This window comes from Phyllostomus discolor, chromosome 5 (genome assembly GCF_004126475.2).
Source record: "Phyllostomus discolor isolate MPI-MPIP mPhyDis1 chromosome 5, mPhyDis1.pri.v3, whole genome shotgun sequence".
NCBI lineage: Eukaryota > Metazoa > Chordata > Mammalia > Chiroptera > Phyllostomidae > Phyllostomus > Phyllostomus discolor.
This window is the reverse complement of record NC_040907.2, coordinates 140,978,236-140,995,949: the sequence shown is the minus strand read 5'-3', so window position 1 is coordinate 140,995,949 and position 17,714 is coordinate 140,978,236. Positions and strand designations below refer to the sequence as shown.

Genomic DNA, 17,714 nt, shown 5'->3' with positions numbered 1-17,714 from the left:
AAAAATTTACTCTCTGACAGTATGTTACCCATCTGTCGAGACTGCCATTATAAGCTGCAGTCTTTGTAAAACATCAGTTTTTAGCACTTACTCTAAACCATTTAAGAATCCAACAAATAGAATAATTAGAATTTATACATGTACACGTTATTTTCCCTAGGATTGTTTTTTTAAAGTAGATTTTTAGGGCAAGTGAATTGCCAGTACTTTTTTATGTGACATAGCTTGAGGTCTTATATCAACATGCTAATATTGGATTATCCTTCAGTCATTGGGGGTACAAGTTGAAGTTCAAATCACAGCATGAAGTCATAGGAGGGTTGGCAACTAATGGTGTGCCTTTGCCAAAGCACTGCTTAGTTGGGTCATAAAAAACTCAAAGATCTTATTGGCAACTGCTGACAATGAAGTCAGATTAGTGTCACTAAAGTACTGGCCATGCAGACTCCACTTAAGAAAAAGTACGATGTCTTGTGTTCCAGCAAGCAGTACTCTGACATGTCAGCTGAGAGTGCTGCTGCTGTTGCTTCTGCTCGGGCTTTCACAACCGTTGCCGTCTTGTAGCCTCACATCCCAGACCACGGGGACTTTTATAGGCTGATCATAGAAACAGCTTCACTTTTTCAAAGGGCCACTGGCTTTCTCCATTGTGGCATCACCACAAAACAGGGGAAACATAAAACCATGTGAGAGGAGCATTATAGTCAGTTATTTAACTTTCTAAGGTGTGCTAATTAAGCAGCCTGAGATTTTGGCAAATGAACTCCAGGTGCTGGTTGGCTGAGAGTTCCCCTGGAGCTCCAGCTCTGCCTTTGAATTGAGGTCCTGCCACTCACACCCAAGGAGGTGAGGTTTGGCCAGAGGCCTGAGGTCTTGTCTTCTCATGTGTGTACTATGGGTAATGAGAGAATATAAAGAATTACCGAAAAATAAATTTATACAAAGTTCTATTATCTTCATTTCACTGATTAAAAAAACAGATTCAAAGAAGGTTAATTAGCTTATTCAAAGTCACAGGTACTAAACAACATGGCTAGGACTTAAATTATTATGATACTGGGCTTAGCACACCTAAACAACTTATTTAAAAAATATTGATAAAGTCGATACAAGGCCACATCTTAAAAAGACACCATTGAGCTGGATATGGCATTTAATACCATCTTATCGGCCTCTCATATTTATGACTGTAGTTAAAATAGTCAACTTAAATTTTAATGATTACAACAATACATGAAAGCTGAACTAAAACTATTAAATACTTAAAGGTGATATAATATAATGGTACATTATTTACCAGTATACAGTGAGAGTGACTTGATTTTTTTCCCCAAGAAATTGATTTTCTTCTTATAATTAATGCTGTGTTTGTTCATTACTTCCAGTCCTGATCGAAATTCTCGGGGCGCTCCCCTCAACTTCCATTCTCACTTTTCATATCAATCCATCCTAATTCCTACATTTCCTATCCAAGTCATTCCCTTCTATTATAACTTTTGCCCTCAGAAATCAAAACGTGAATCTGAAAAAATAATACACCAATTCATCATCAGTTACAGAAGTCATAGGATAAATTAATGTGTTAGATTATATAATCCATTGCCTCATTGCAAAAATGTCCTACATGGTATTTATTCAATTAGTCATATAATAAATTGAGGAAGTATACATCAATTTAAGACTACACTATGTTATCAAGGTTTCCTGAAAATGAGTATATATGATAATCAAAGGAACATACATCATTCTATAAATTATATTTTTGTGTGTGTGTGGAATGTGAGTTCTATGGAATAAGTGAAATAAGATTTGTAGTTAGCAGAATGCTTGAGCCATGGTACATGCTGAATAGATGTTAGTGATGGTTATTTTTACTGTTAAAGGCAACTAAGGAAAGTAGGTGCCATATAAGTGCTAGATAGGTAGAATCATTTCTTTATTGCCATTAAAATTACTATTTTTATTAAGGTAATCTATTTTCACTGCGTTGGCTAAAATGTTACAGGACTTAGACCCCATAGTTGAATTTGATTTGCAAAAGTAAAGCATTGTTTTTTTTAAAATAAGATTCTCCCTCCATCCTTTTTTTTTTAACAGATCACCATTGCCAAATATTTTGCTCTCTTTTGTACAATGTGGTGTGATCATAGGAAATATATGGTACTGTTTCCTATGTTTGATTTCTTCATATTATGCATGACTTAAAATTAAGTGTGTCTAAGCTAGTGCTGAGTTATTTCTCAATCTGGCTGTCCAAGGGCCTGGGTAAGAGAGAACCTGGGGGCAGAGGTTTCTTTATGGGCCACTTGCTATAAATCCCACTTTTCCCCATGATATATGTCTATATGAAGTCACTTAAAACATGAGTGATGATTAATTACTAATAATAATGCTTACTATATGCATTCTCCTAAATTTTATGCTGAGAGGGATTTAACATAGATTTTACCATTTAATCCTAGTTCTACCATCTAATTCTAAGTAAGCTTTATAATTAAGGTAAACATCTTAAAAGTCAGGTTTTATTCTTTCACTGACTCTTTTGAGCCTTAATAGAAAAGTCACTTTATCAAGGTTTCTAATAAATTGCTATAGTTTTTTTTTTTGAAGATTGAAATGGATTTCTTTTTTTAAAAAAAGATTTTATTTATTTATTTTTAGAGAGGGAAGGGAGGGAGAAAGAGAGAGAGAGAGAAACATCAATGTGCTGAGGGCCGTGGCCTGCAACCCAGGTATGTGGCCTGGCTGGGAATCGAACCTGCAACACTTTGGTTCGCAGCCCGAGCCCAGTCCACTGAGCTATGCCAGCCAGGGCTGAAATGTATTTCTTGCATTCTTCTACTTTCTAAAAATTTACTATAAAATCAGACAAGAAAAATTTTGGTAAAGAATGCATTTAGTTATAATAGGATGAAATAAAACAAAAGAAAATTTTGCTTGCATTCCAGGAAAAAATAGTTATTAAACAATTGTATTCAAAAATTATGTCCCAAGGGAAAAAAAGTAGAAGCTTTATGTTCAAAAAGTTTCAAAATGAAATTGGAGAAGTCATATCAAGAATTAATACATAAAAATGCTCTACAAAGTGACCTTTGAATTCTGTTCTCTTTAGATTATATACTTCTACACAAAGGTTTTTATTTATTGAGTTAATTTTATATGACTCTATATTTCCAAGTCAACATAGAAAAGAAGAAAAACAATTTGAACACTGAATGAGGTCTTTGACTATGTGACCTGAACTGAATACTTCATCCCTCACATTTTATTAAAATAGTTACCTCAAGGTCAGATTTCTTGGATTGATTTTGAAAAGTAAAATATTTTTTCACATAACAAATTTGATCACCTGTCATTTTCCAGGCATTAATCTGGAGGATCTGGACACTGTACCTGACCTCAAGATGATAAAAGACTAAGGCATGGGTTAGCAAACCTTCCCTTACAGAGCCAAGCAGTAAATTCTTCAGGCTTGCAGGTCATGCAGTGTCTGTTGCAATGACTCAACTCCTCCACTGTATTATGGAAGCAGCCCTAGGCAATACTTAAACCAGTGAGCATGGCTAAGTTCCATTTAAAATCGGATTTACAAAAATAGGTGGAGAGCCAGTGGGCCATAGTTTGTTGATCCTAGGATGAGGTGACAAATAAAGTGACAATCATAACCCAATAACAGAGGTAGACGTGAGGTACTTCAGGAGTACAGAGCAAGGGCGTCTACACTCTGTGCCTTTGTGGATGTGTGTGCGCAGCATCTGCAGTGAGTAGAGGCAAGGAGCGGAGGGGGATTATCAATCAACACTTCTCATGGAAGACTGTGGCTGACTTTCATTCTAAAAATATGGAGCACTTCATCAAGAGTCTATGCTAAAGTATATTCCATGTTAAGCATAGGGACCTTTGTGAATTCTGTCACCTTAATAATTAAGGGGTTACCTGGTTGAATAAGTTTGGAAAATACTGTCTCCTTTACCTCTCCAGTTAGGCTTCTAAATATGAGGTTATTTTTTCTTCCAAAGTAAAGATTCGTAAGTCCTATAGTAAAGAACATTTTAAAATTTGTATAACTCAGGATTTTGTCATTTGAGTCCTGAACCCTTCTTTTCTTCTGTTGGTGTGGAATGTCCAGTAATGTATTTCAAAAATAATGTTTGATGAAGAGTCTCTGACACCATTTATCTATGTGCAGGCAGCTAAATTCCAGAAGCACTTTAAACAGATGGCTCTTCAGTGTACAAATTACTAGGCAACAGTTATCCAGCCACTGGGAGATGCACGTTTTAGCAAGTTATCAGGGGAGCTGAGGTTTTCAGGCAGAGCAAGTAGGGAACTCAGTCAACTGGGAAAATTATGAAAAGCTAGACCAATGGCTTTAAATCTTGGGCATTGTTGCTCTGGAGGATGTTTTCTTGTCACAGTGGCCAGGAATAATGCTTATGTTATGGGAAAGGAGAGATGCTAAACATTCTGCAGTGCATAGGACACCCGTGCACAGTGAAGGTGGGTGACGACAGTGGTGCCTCATGGAGATACACTGCTACAGGGAAAGCCTAGTCTATGGGGGCAGGGGGTCACACCGCCCAAGGTCCAAAACCTTGGGCAGGAAATCTAGGCAGAGCCTTTTAGGCTGATTATTATTAATGCCACATTAAATATTTAAAATGTCATATGCTCTATTTTAGTTTTAAATGGTCAGATGTAATTTGTTTAATTCCATAAAAACCAATTCAATTTTATTTTTGCTCAGACATAGGTTACTGTAAGATTTACAGAGCAAAGACCAGGTATAGTGCAATCTTCTGAGAAAGTCTCTGCGTTAGGTGCTGTTAAGCATTTGAGATAATTGAATAATTCATGTCTCATGTCCTCGTGACCATTTTGACAGGCCTGCCAGAGTGACCTTAGTTCTGATTTTGAAAGTAGCCCTTCAGTGTTTTTTTAAAGCCACTCTAACAATTTTTTTAAAGAAGACTCTGTCAGACAAAAGAAGACAAATAAGTTTTCTTTTCTGAATTCTTCTTGAGTAAATAGCCTAAAGGAAACATGCATGTGGTTCATGAAAAATAATAAGCAGGTCTTTGAACACATCGGGGTTGCTGTAAATAAGGCACCATCCTCTGGTTTCATGTGGCCCCTGCCAGGGTGAAATCGGTGCCATGCAGAGTGGGTGGGCTGAGGTTCAGCTCCCACTCTTCCCTGATGCAGATGCCGTAGTACAGTGTGTAAATTGCACAACCCCTGTGTAGTATCCCTGGGTCAAAACCACGATTGCTTCATTGCACTTGGCTTTATTGAATATATTTCTCCAATTTGCATGCCTTCCAGTAGCTACTACATGACGCACTCTATGGTAAGTGTAGTATTATACTGGCCAAATTATATGTCCCTTTAATTGAGTGTCCCCTATGGCAGCGTCTTTGCCAAGTGCTTCATACTTATTGGTACTCACAACTTTGCTGTTTTCTTTTCTGACTAGGAAAGGAAAAGCTAATTGGCTTTAAATAACTTGCCCATAGTTAGATAGCTAAGAAATAGAGGCACTGGGATTACAAACCATCTTTCTTGTTGTTTGTTTCTAAAGCCCCTGCTATTAGTTACTATACAGTAGGGATTTCAGTGAATTTATGTATTAGTGGAAGGAGATAAATATGTCAATACACGGTTACAATACAAATGTAGGTGCTATTCAGATGACGTAGCTATTTAGATAGAGAAAAGTTGTCAGGGGGTATTTCCCAGAAGAACTGGAATTCTTGCACACTCTTGGAGGTGTGCAATATGGTACAGATGCTATGCCAAACAGTATGGAGGTTCCTCCAAAAGTTACAAACAGAATGACCAAATGACCCAGCAATGCCATTTCTGGGTATTTATTCAACAGAATTGAAATCGGGATCTTGAAGAGATATTAGCACTCTTGTGTTCACTGCAGCACTATTCACAATAGCCAAGATATGGAAACAACTTAAATATCCACTGACATATGAATACATAAAAAAATACTGTAGTATATACATAACATGGAATATTATTCAGCCTGAAACAAAGATGGGAATCCTGAAATATTCGACAACATGAATGAACCTTGAGAATATTGTACTAAGTCAGTGAAATAAGTCAATCCCAGAAAGACAAATGCTGCATGATTTCACTTGCATGAGGTATTTAAAGAAGTCAGTTCATAGGATGAAAGTGGAATGATGGGTTGCCAGGGGCTAGGGGGAGATAAAACTTGAGAGTTACAAAGTAACAGATATGCAGTTGCAGTTAAGCAAGATGAATGAGCTCTATAGATCTGCCATACAATATTGTACAATATTGTACCTACAGTCAACAATGTGTTGTGTACTTAAAATTTGTTAAGGCAAATTTTATGTTAAGTGTCTTACTACAATAACTAAAAGAAAATATAAACTGATAAGATATAATATAGGTTGAAAAACTTGTCTGCCCTTCAGAAGATAAGCTGGAATAAGTTTGTGAGTTTTAGTGATTATTTTAAATTAACATATACCAACTGAAATCGTCTGGGTAGATTTTAAAACATACACTGAGCAACGTAGATGAACCTTTTAGATGTTAATGCCAAGTGAATTAAGCCTATCACAAAAAAGATAAGTACTATATGATTCCATATATAGGAGGTGCCTGGAATGGTACCTAATTCAGAGAGACAGAATGCAGAAATGGTGATTACCAGGGGCTGGGGGAGAGGAGGGTAGGGAGTTCTTGTTTAATTGGCATAGAGTTTCTGTTTGGGAGGATGGAAAAGTTGTAGAGATGAATAGTGGTAATGATTGCATGACAATGTGAATGAATTAAGTGCCATGAAACTGTACACTTGAAAATGATTAAAAGTGACAAATTTATGTTACATATATTTTACTACAATTTTCAAAAATACATTGATTTTGAGCCCTGGCTGGTATAGTTCAGTGGACTGAGCTTGGGCTGTGAACCAAAGTATCACAGGTTCGATTCCCAGTCAGGGTACATGCCTGGGTTGCAGGCCATGACCCCCAGCAACCCCACATTGATGTTTCTCTCTCTTTCTCTATCTCCCTCCCTTCCCTCTCTAAAAATAAATAAATAAAATTTAAAAAATACATTGATTTCTTAGAACTCATTCTATGCCTCCTTGAATCTGACTTTCTTATGACTTAAGGTTTAGAAACAACTGGCCTGGGGCATTTTGACCAAGAAGAGTCTGGCTTAGACAATTGGAACTTGATTTGGAAAACCTGGTGAATTTGTAGAATTTAACAACATTACATTAAAATTTGATAGTCTGTAGTGTTTAGCATAGTTTCACAAGATGGTTTTTAGGACAGTTCTTTTAGGATTTTTGTTGTGTTTACAGATAACTCCATCACTGATATTTTCTGTTTTAATTTGAAATTAAAGCAATTTAAAATACATTCTCTCATATTATTTCATGACATGTGTGTGACATTGCTTGGGACAGAATTAGTGTTTTTTTATTATAGAGGAAAATACTTAGATTTACTGAACTGATTTGCCCATCTCTTACACATAATACCAGGAGTTACGATGGTAGAAAAGATACCTAATTGGTAAGAATATAAGTCTTTCTAAATGACAGTTGCAGAGATAATGGCTTCATATATTTTCTCTTTTTAATCATTGAGAAACTGTTAAATTTTCTATGATTAATTAATCATTAAATCAATCATCAGAATTGAGACATATAAAGTGAATAAAGAGGTGGGGGAGAATGTACTTGAAGAGTTTACACGAGAAAAGGCATACAGCTTAAAGCCTACGGGGAAAGGGCAGTGTTAGCAGTGCCCAGAGAGGTCAGGAGAGGAATGAGTAGCTGGGGAAGAGGACACTGGTACCATTCTCAGAGCCACCTGTTCCGGACTCTAGAAGGAGGGGCACTCCCTTTTCTCCTGGGTGTGCCCCTCCTCTGGGTGAGTAACCAAGAAGATGTGCCCTGATTCTTTTATACCATGTGCCAAGAGCAGGACCTTGGAATTTCCTGCTTAGTGGCCCTGAGTTTGTTTTTAGAGTCTTCACTGTCCTCCTAGGCCCTTTCTTCCTGCCCTGCTATTTTCCCCACCTCTTTGTCTGAGTGTTGGCCAAAATACAGTGCAGTGTGTAGGGTGGGGGTGGTTGTCGTGGATGGTACCAAGTGCACAGGAAATCAGGGTCCTGCAAATGTTAGGAATGGATCTGGAGGACAGTTATTCCAACATTAATTATTAAAATATTTCTAGATATATGATCCTTTTTATTTCTTTTGCAGACAGGTTTGTAGGCTTCTTGCATTTATTGATTTGAGTTTTTGATCCACACTAGAAGCTTCTGGAATAGAAGACACTTCTTAATTATTTTTTAAAGTCTAAATTTATTTAAAGTGATTACAAAGAGTGCCTGGAGTCATGAGGAGAAAGGAGAGAACCTTGGAGGTATTTCTTCAAGAGTGGGTTCCTCTCTGTGAACTCACTGAGGGAGGCTCATGGAGAGCACCAGGCCTCCAACTTTATCAGAGTTTCCCTCTTTCCTCTATAGGCACAAAAGCAGAGCCAATTGGACTTCAAGGGTCTTTTGTGACCTTGATAGCAGCGAGATTAGAGACTTAACTCCCTAGCTTCTTGGCCTGTGTTCAGGTATGAACTTGGGAAAAGAGCTAGACAATGAATGCAATGAATCGACATGTCACTGAAAAAGAAGGGTTGATATTTCAAATCAAATAGAATTTAAGAAAATGATGAAATGGGTATTTTCAGCACTTATGAGTCTACACTGAGATTCATATCTGGTGTACGAGAAAGTTGATTTTGATTGTTGAAGGTGTTGAACAGTAATAGCATTTAGAACAAAAATGCGTATAATTGTGGCCGTTAATGTTTACTGAATGTTTACTACATTCCAGGAATCTTCATTGTTGTTTTTTTAATTTTATTTTAATCATTGTTCAAGTACAGTTTTCTCCCTTTTACTCCCAATCCAGCCCACCCTCCCAACCCTCCCCACTTCCTTCCCATTACCACCCTCCCCCGAGTTTTTGTCCATGTGTCCTTTAAATTTGTTCCCGTGAACCCTTCCCATTGTCCCCTGAAATTCCCTCTTCTCTCCCCTGTGGTCACTGTCAGCCTGTCCTCTATTTCAGTGTCTTTGGTTATATTTTGCTTGTTTCTTTGTTTTGTTGTTTAGGTTCCTGTTAAAGGTGAGATCATATGGTATTTGTCTTTCACTGCCTGGCTTGTTTCAATTAGCATAATGCTTTCCAGTTGCATCCAAGCTGTTGCAAAGGGTAGGAGCTCCTTCTTTCTTTCTTTCTTTCTTTCTTTCTTTCTTTCTTTCTTTCTTTCTTTCTTTCTTTCTTTCTTTCTTTCTTTCTGCTGCATAGAATTCCATTGTGTAAATGTACGATAGTTTTTTGATCCACTCATTTACTGATGGGAATCTTGGTTGCTTCCAGCATCTAGCTATTGTAAATTGTGCTGCAATGAACACTGGGATGCATAGGTTCTTTTGGATTGGTGTTTTAGTATTCTTAGGATAGAGTCCTAGCAGTGGAATTGCAGGGTCAAAAGGCAGATCCATTTTTAGTTTTCTGAAGAAGTTCCATACTGCTTTCCATAGTGGTTGTACCAGTCTGCAGTCCCACCAACAGTGCACTAGGGTCCCCTTTTCTCCACAACTTCTCCAACACTTGTTTGTTGCTTTGTTTATGATGGCCATTCTGACTGGTGTGAAGTGGTATCTCATTGTGGTTTTAATTTGCATCTCTCTGATAGCTAGCGATATTGAACATCGTTTCATGTGTCTTTGGATTTTCTGTATGTCCTCCTTGTCTTCTTAGAGTGTAGTTGTGTAAGTTCTTTATATATTTTGGAGATTAGACCCTTGTCTGAGGTATCATTGGCAAATATGTTTTCCGATACAGTTGGTTGTCTTTTAATTTTAATACTGTTTTCTTTAGCTGTGCAGAAGCTTTTAATTTTGATGAGGTCCCATTTGTTTATTCTTTCCTTTATGTCCCTTGCTCTAGGGGACATATCAGTAAAAAACTTTCTGTGTGAAATATCTGAGATTTTCCTACCTACAGTCTCCTCTAGGACTTTAATGGTGTCACGTTTTATATTTAAGTCTTTTATCCACCTTGAATTTATTTTTGTGTATGGTGTAAGTTGGTGCTCGAGTTTCATTTTTTTCCATGTGGCTGTCCAGTTTTCCCAACACCATTTGTTGAAGAGGCTATTTTTATTCCATTTTATGTTGTTGCCTCCTTTGTCAAATATTAATTGACCATAGAGACTTGGGTTTATTTCTGGGCCCTCTGTTCTGTTCCATTGGTCTATGTGCCTGTTTTTATGCCAGTACCAGGCTGTTTTGATTACAGTGGCCTTGTAGTATAGTTTAGTGTCAGGTATTGTGATCCCTCCTACTGTACTCTTCTTTCTCAAAATTGCAGCAGCTCTTCGGGGTCATTTATGATTCCATGTAAATTTTTGAAGTGTTTGTTCTATGTCTGTGAAATATGCCATTGGTACTTTAATAGGAATTGTATTGAATGTGTAAATTGCTTTGGGTAGTATGGACATTTTGATGATATTAATTCTTCCAATCCATGAACACGGTATATGTTTCCTTTTGTTTGTGTCTTCCTTGATTTCTTGCCAGGAATCTTCTTAATGCTTTACTTGTACATGTCCCTTTTCACTTATTTTCAGCACAACCTGAGGCAAGAGGTGGCATTATTCCTCTTTTTTAATCCAAAGGGGCTGAGACCTGGAGAGATTAAATTACTTGCCAAAAGCATAGCTAATAATTACTAGTGGAGTGTAATTCAACCTGATTCTCTTTCATTCTAAAGCGCATATGCTTAATCAGTATACAGTTTTCCAGGATAAGGAATTTAAATTTTATCACATAGATGATAAAATTATACCTCGTGTGTCTATAATGGTTTGTTTTATTTGAAGTATTCTTACAATACATGCAAAGTAAATTATTATTCTGATAATCTGGTGAGATAATAGGCAGCAGTTGAAGGATTGAAGCCATTGTGTGATATTGGCTAAGTGTTGCTGATAGAAAATAAATCTGACAGTGATGTGTAAAGGAAGAGGGGGCAAGGAAAGACCAGTTAAAAGGACTTGCAAAACAGAACCAGGGGCAATGTCAGATGATCCAATTAAGAGAGAAACGTATGTTGAGGGCCAACAACCTTTGGGTGAGCTCACCAAAGGGAAAGATCAGATAGCCGTCAGGTTTAGAGGGACCCTTCTTTTAATCCATCATCAACAGAAATTGATTTCTTTGGTAAGCCAGGGATTTCTGCTTTTATTTAATTGGCATGAGCTGTATGAAGCTACTGGTACAGAAGTAAACAGTACCTGTCAATATTCTTGACATTAAACTTGATCCAGAGCTCATTTCTTATGACAGAATAAAAAGGCTACTGTTCCACCCAAAGATAATTAATATAACTCTGTATGCTCTGCTCCAGGTAGAGGGCATTATTGAATGGTTTTTAAAATTTTTCAATTACATTTGACATTCAATATTATTTTATATTACTTTCAAGTGTACAGTATAGTAGTAAGACAATTACATAATTTACAAATATAATTCTAGTACCCACCTGGTACCCTATATAGTTATTACAATATTATTGACTATATTCCCTATGCTGTAGTTTACATATTCAAGATTATTTTAAAACTACCTATTTGTACTTCTTAATTCCTCCCCCCTTTACACCCAGCCTCCTATCACCCCCTCATCTGGCAACAATCAGTGTGTTCTCTGTTGACCTATTTCAGGATTTATATTTGTTCAAGAGATAGTTTACCTCATAAATATAGGGCTGCATTTGATACTCTTTGTTTATATTTAAAAACCAAAGCCTTCTGGTAAAATTAAACTCTGCAACTAAGTATTTTTTTTTAATTGCTTGTTTAGTATGAAAACAATTTAAACTGTTTTTCTAGGTTCTTTACAAGTGCAACAAGTCATCCTCATCTCCCCTCTTTCTCTCTCATCCCACGTCAAGTCCACTGGGAATTCCCACTGCTTCTGCTTCTGAAATTCACAGGGCTCTATTTTTTTCTCACCACCTCCAGTGCACCCACCCTCTCTGAACCTTCTTCATCCCTCTTGCTGTGGGCTTCATCTGGTCTACTGGTTCCTGCTCTTGCCCCCTCATAGTTTATTCTCTATAGTGCTGACAGAGTGATCTTTTTAATATATAAGTGAGATCATGTCACACCAGGCTCCACATTTCATTCAGTTTAGAGCCAAGTCTTTAGAATGGTATTCCAGCCCATTGGTGAGTTAACTTTTTTTTTTTTTTTTTTTTTAAGATTTTAATTGATTTACTTTTGCAGAGGGGGAAGGAAAGGAGAAAAAGAGGGAGAGAAACATCTATCGGTTTTCTCTTGTACGTGGACAATGCCCAACCAACTGAGCCACACCGGTCCAGCTCTCCCTTGCCTCCTGAGGTTTACCTCTCTTCCACTCTCCCCACCACACTGAACTCCACACACCCTGACCACGTTGCCACTTTGAGAATCCTCTCAGCACTGAAAACCCTCTGCCTTCCCTTTCCCCTCTATCTGGATGCTCTTTCTTACGTCTCAAGTTAACTGTCTCCCTCACCTCTCTTAGATTTCTGCTAGAATCCCACATTCTCAATGAGGACATCCTGGTTCTGTTTAATATTTCAACCTACCCCTTCACCCATTGCAATCCCTGATACCCTGTTTGACTTTTGATAATATAAAATTCTCTTATCTTTATCAAACATACTATTTGACATACAGAAATATATCTATATTATTATGTTTATTTTTTCTATTCCTCTGATCAATAGGCAGGAATCTTTGGTTTTGCTCATTGACAAATTCCAAACACTGACAACAATTTATGGCACATAGCAGGCACCCAACAAGTTTTAATGAATAAATAAGCTACAATATTTTATGAAAAGTAAGGAAATCTTTCCTTTTGAATGGGCTCATTAGGATACATTTTTATCTAGTCTTAATGATAATTGTGCATTTCATATTTTTGGTATTATAAAAGAACATTTATGAAATAGAAAAATTGAAATATAAGAAAGAGACAGAAAGAGAAAGAGATTAATAGTCATTTCACTTAATACTCTCCCTGTTGATGGGACAATTTCCTGATAAACTTTTCTTCTCATAATTGTAGGGTCTTTAATAAAAAATATAATTATTTTATGATATGCATAACTTATATTACCTTTTTCTTATAATATTATGTTGCTAGCATACATAATATTTCATGTTTTACATCCTTTTCATCAATATATCACTTGTAATCACTGTACATCAGTGGTTCTCCAATTTAGGTAGGTATAATCTACTTATATTGACTGTATTAGGAGTTAAAAATGATAATATCCTAAAATATTAATTAACTAACTTTTTAATTTTTATAAAAATAAAAAATAAAGATGTTAGTGCATGTTAACCGAATGAGCCTATTTTTAATGAAAACAACTGTATTTTCTAAAAAAGAAATAAACATAGTTAAAAGAGAAGTTTGAATTTATGTTTTTACAAAAAGGTATCTGGCTTAGTAGAAAATGGCAGATTTTCACATCTTATTCTGCATTCCATCTTTTGAATTTCTTTTGTTTTGGTTGAAATATGTGAAAATAATGAGCCTCACAGAGATACACAATAGAAAAAGAGAAGACTGTTCTAATGGCCTTTTCAGATAACTGGACATTTGTATTTGACGTTACCACAAAGCCCCCCAAATGGTAATTTATTAAAGGTTAGTTGCATTGTGGATCAAACTATACCAATGAACTTTTTATACTTCATTACACTAAAATCAATTGATTCATCTTGTACTTGGAATAGATTTTTCCTCAGGCATGATTTTATAACATCATGATTGGTCTTCCGGAAAACCCTGGTTCACTGAATTATGCAGACATCCAATATCAAAAAAACTCTCCTTTTTATATCAATATATCACCAATCATCTCACCAGATAGTCTTCAAGTATCAAAAAAAATTGTTAAGGCCACAGTAGCAGATAAAAGTTTTTGCAGTTTTAATTTTCATTTGAAAGTTCAAATTATATTATGGGCAACAAATATTGTCTGTGTTTTCCTTGAAGTGAGAGGCTCACTGTTTTACTTCTTTATTTATTTATTTTTTTGAAAAACAGTCTGCCAGATACTCAAGTCTGATTAACCAAAGTTTGTTGGACATTGCTAACTAAAAATGACGTTCCCCAAAAAGTGGTTAAGTGAGTTTGCAACTCCAACAATTACACATCATTTTCCTTGAGAGAACCATTGTTGTCCTGTATGCAGCACATGCACTTCATGTGTACTTGCTGTTTGTCACATGGCATTAAATTTATCTGCACTTCAGGGTTGAAATAAATAAAATTAATAACTTTCACTGTTTTATCAAAAGCATTTTAAACTAAAATTGGCATTTTATTTTATTTTACTCTGAGTTAAGTATGTGGTGATTAAGAACATAATGACAACTCATGCAGTTTGGTGTTGCTGCCCTCATTTGTGCCAAGGGGCCATCATTGCTTTTGCATCATAAGTGCAAATGTCAACATAGCTGTTTCAGGGTAAACCATAAAATTTAAAAATAATTCCATGCTGAATAGCTCAGTACCATGGGGGTTGTGGCCAAGTATTCATATAAAAATGATCTTTTTTGATGATTAATTGGTTTGATACCAGATAAATACAAGTGAAGCATCAAATCCAGCCATGACTGTAGATTAATTCATTTGTAAGTTTAAGGGCAATTTTGCAGGCAAGGTCTTAACTCACCTTTGTGTTTGCAGCTTAATCTTTAATTCAGCAAGGTGTTATATCATTGGACACAGGCAGTGTGATGATTTCTTTTACTGACTTAACCCAGCAGGCATTCAGTAGAGTCAGCTACTGTGTGGGATTCTCCAGTCATTGAAATATGAAAATTCACCCTGGAAAATGCTTCACTTACTTTTTCATTTCTGATTTGAAAAGCTGTACCAAAAATATTTTGACTTTTATAAACTCTATTATGGCTGTTTAAAAACTCAATATTTATTGCTTAAAACTGAGTAATTGGGCTCAAAGTGACATCACAATTGGCATGATATTATTTGTAAAATGTTCTGTTGTATAAGACAATAAGGTAAATTATTATCATCTGTAATGCTGAAGGAATGATAGATTTTGCCATATTTGTAATCTTTTTAAAAATTTAATCTTTTTTATTAAGCACTTGAATTCTTTATTGTATTTCTTTTTTACATTACCATTTAGTGAGACAAAAGCAGATGAGTAAGAGTTGTATTAGTACATCCTCAAGGGAGGGAATGGGTCTGCTCAGAGTGGTGAGAAAAGGCTTAGCATAGAAGCAACAGGAGAGCCTAGGCTGGGCAGCCTTAGCTCATTGGAAAGTCAGAGGAAAGGGGCCTTAAGGATGGGTTCAGGGGATTAGCCTGGGACAAGCTGCTGGCTGCCCATTGCCTTGGAGTTTAGGAGATGAGTGCCTGTGAAGAAAGAAGTTGTGGTGGGGGGTTGGTGTGGAGAGAATGAAAAGGAAAACGGCACCAGGTGCTTCCCAGAGAGAGAGAGCTTGCATGCTGAGTTCTTTGTCTTGAGCCTTTTATCTCTTTCTTGCTGGTGGGAATCTTAGTGGAGGTCTCAAGGGAGGATATTCATCAATTATCCAGGTGTGCCCTTTCAGGGTCATGGTCTCTTCTGATTGGTCAATGACAGGGCAAGGGGTCTGCAGTCATTGTGGGCACAGGTAACCAGGCTCTTGGTGATCGAGGACAAAGAATTGAACCAAACACATAGAGTTTATAGCATAAAGAGAGAGAGCAGATTTATTAAGTGATAGTATACTCCACAGAACATGGGAGCAGGCCAACTCTGAGCAGCGATTGACCTCAGGGGATGGAAGGATTCTGTTCCTGTAGGGAGAATCCTTTCTGGCTCATTTTGGCAGGCTTTTATTGTGCATGTACAAGTAGTTATATTACTTTAAAGCTACTGCACATGTGGTCTCCCATGATTTTCCTTGATTAGCCACCAGAGAAGGGGTTGTACAATGTTACCGAATGGACCCCTCCATTCTCCTGGGATTCCCCTGTAGTAGGTTCACCTTGCTCACCACCAGGAAATGATAGCTCTTCATGTCAGAGACTGGGGAAAAGGAAAGGCATTATTTATTCAAAAGTTGTATAGACTTAAGAGTAATGACTTCATGTCTTCATTAAAATTCCAAGTCCCTTAAAACACCCACAAACACACACAGTCCTCCCTTTCCCCCTTTGCCTGGTCTGGGGTATCATATCTCAGGAAAAGAAATAGAAGTCTGTGGCTCAGGTAGCCCCTACTTCTTCCCAGTAATCCATGCCCAACTGGCAGCCCTCCCTTGGTTCCCAGCATCATCAGCTGTGTCACTAGGATCTCCAGTTCTTATTCCAAAACCACATTGCATCTTCTCATGTTCGGAACTGCCCTGCCTGGTATCAGAAGCTGTAAACCCCACTAAGGCTAAGGCTGAGGGAGTGGCCTTGCACCATAAGCCAGTAAGGAGACAAAAGCTTGTCTTCCTGGCAGGAGCGCTGCTTCTGATGCTTCATTCATAACTGAACCCCAAAGCTTGGTCAGTTAGCCAATGACGGGTAAGATTCCCCAAGAGGGGAACAATCTAAGACAGGCATGATCACGTGGGAGGTCCCCAAGGAAGGACTTTGGGGGCTACAGCAGAAGGGGGTGATGGACCCTCACTCCTCGGCTTTGACATAGCCTGAGTCCTCAGCGTCTGGGAGAAAATCTCCTTATCTCTTGGTTGCCTTAGTTCCCTTGCTCCACCTAAGCCTGAAACAATGACAGGGTGGTGCAGCTCTGTGCCGAAAAGGGTGGGTTCCCCAGGTGATCAGGCCTAAGAAAGAATATGTAAGATCCTGTGAAACCTGCTTGGTTTAGAATGCTCTCAGCTGAATGATAAGGGTCCAAAGAAGAAGTAAGTTTGTTCTTTCAAGTTTTACAGCTGTTTGACCCTGACTCAGAATAGGCCCTCAGACTTCCTTGTTATCTACTGTTTGATCCTTACTTCCTAGCAATTGTTACAGGGTGCAGCCAAGAGGGGGACCCCAAATAGGCATTTGAAATGGGGTCCAGAACTTAAGGTGTCCAGGAGATTTTGGGATGTCTCCATCCCCACCCCAGGGTGTGGGTTGGGGGAAGGGACAAATGGAGCAGGGCCATTGAGAGCTGTTTAGCATAGCAACAGCCTTGCAGCTAAGCTCTGGCGTGGTCATTTGGCATATCTATAACCTTTGACTGGTTGCATAGATATGTTAAGTAGCTGTGATAAGCTCTAAGTCAGGGGAATGGAAGTAACTTCCCCACCCAGATGTAACTGGGGGTGGGGGGGAGGTGGGTCCCCTGAGTTACAGCGCCTGCGTGGGAGCTCAGAGAGGATTGGCTCCAGGACATGGGGCCACGCCTGCCCAGACTCATGATGGCAGCCCAGTAAAGCTGGAAGGATACGAGTTCTGGCATGTGAAGCCAAGTGTGGGAGGAGTCAGAAATGAGGCTGCAGAGGAAGATTGGCCGCGGGGATTTAAAACCCCGACTTGGCGGCCATTGAGAGGAGGAGGAGAACTATGCTGCTTTAGGAGGAGGAGAACCATGTGCAGCCCTGAGAGGAAGAGAACCATGCTGC

At 37.9% G+C, this 17,714-nt stretch overlaps 1 protein-coding gene across 4 annotated transcripts in view; it reads left to right on the top strand.

The window, feature by feature from the left end:
* Window positions 1–17,714, top strand: part of PRKG1 (protein kinase cGMP-dependent 1) — a 1,342,121-nt gene that overhangs the window by 986,336 nt on the left and 338,071 nt on the right. The window contains exons 1-2 of one of the 4 annotated variants that reach the window (XM_036027551.1): window positions 9,208–9,212; window positions 11,120–11,125. The exons of the other annotated variants lie outside the window; for them this stretch is intronic. The gene's annotated coding sequence lies outside the window, so the exon portion shown is untranslated. Of the gene's footprint in view, window positions 1–9,207; window positions 9,213–11,119; window positions 11,126–17,714 lie in introns of those variants that run through there. 4 annotated transcript variants of the gene reach the window in all.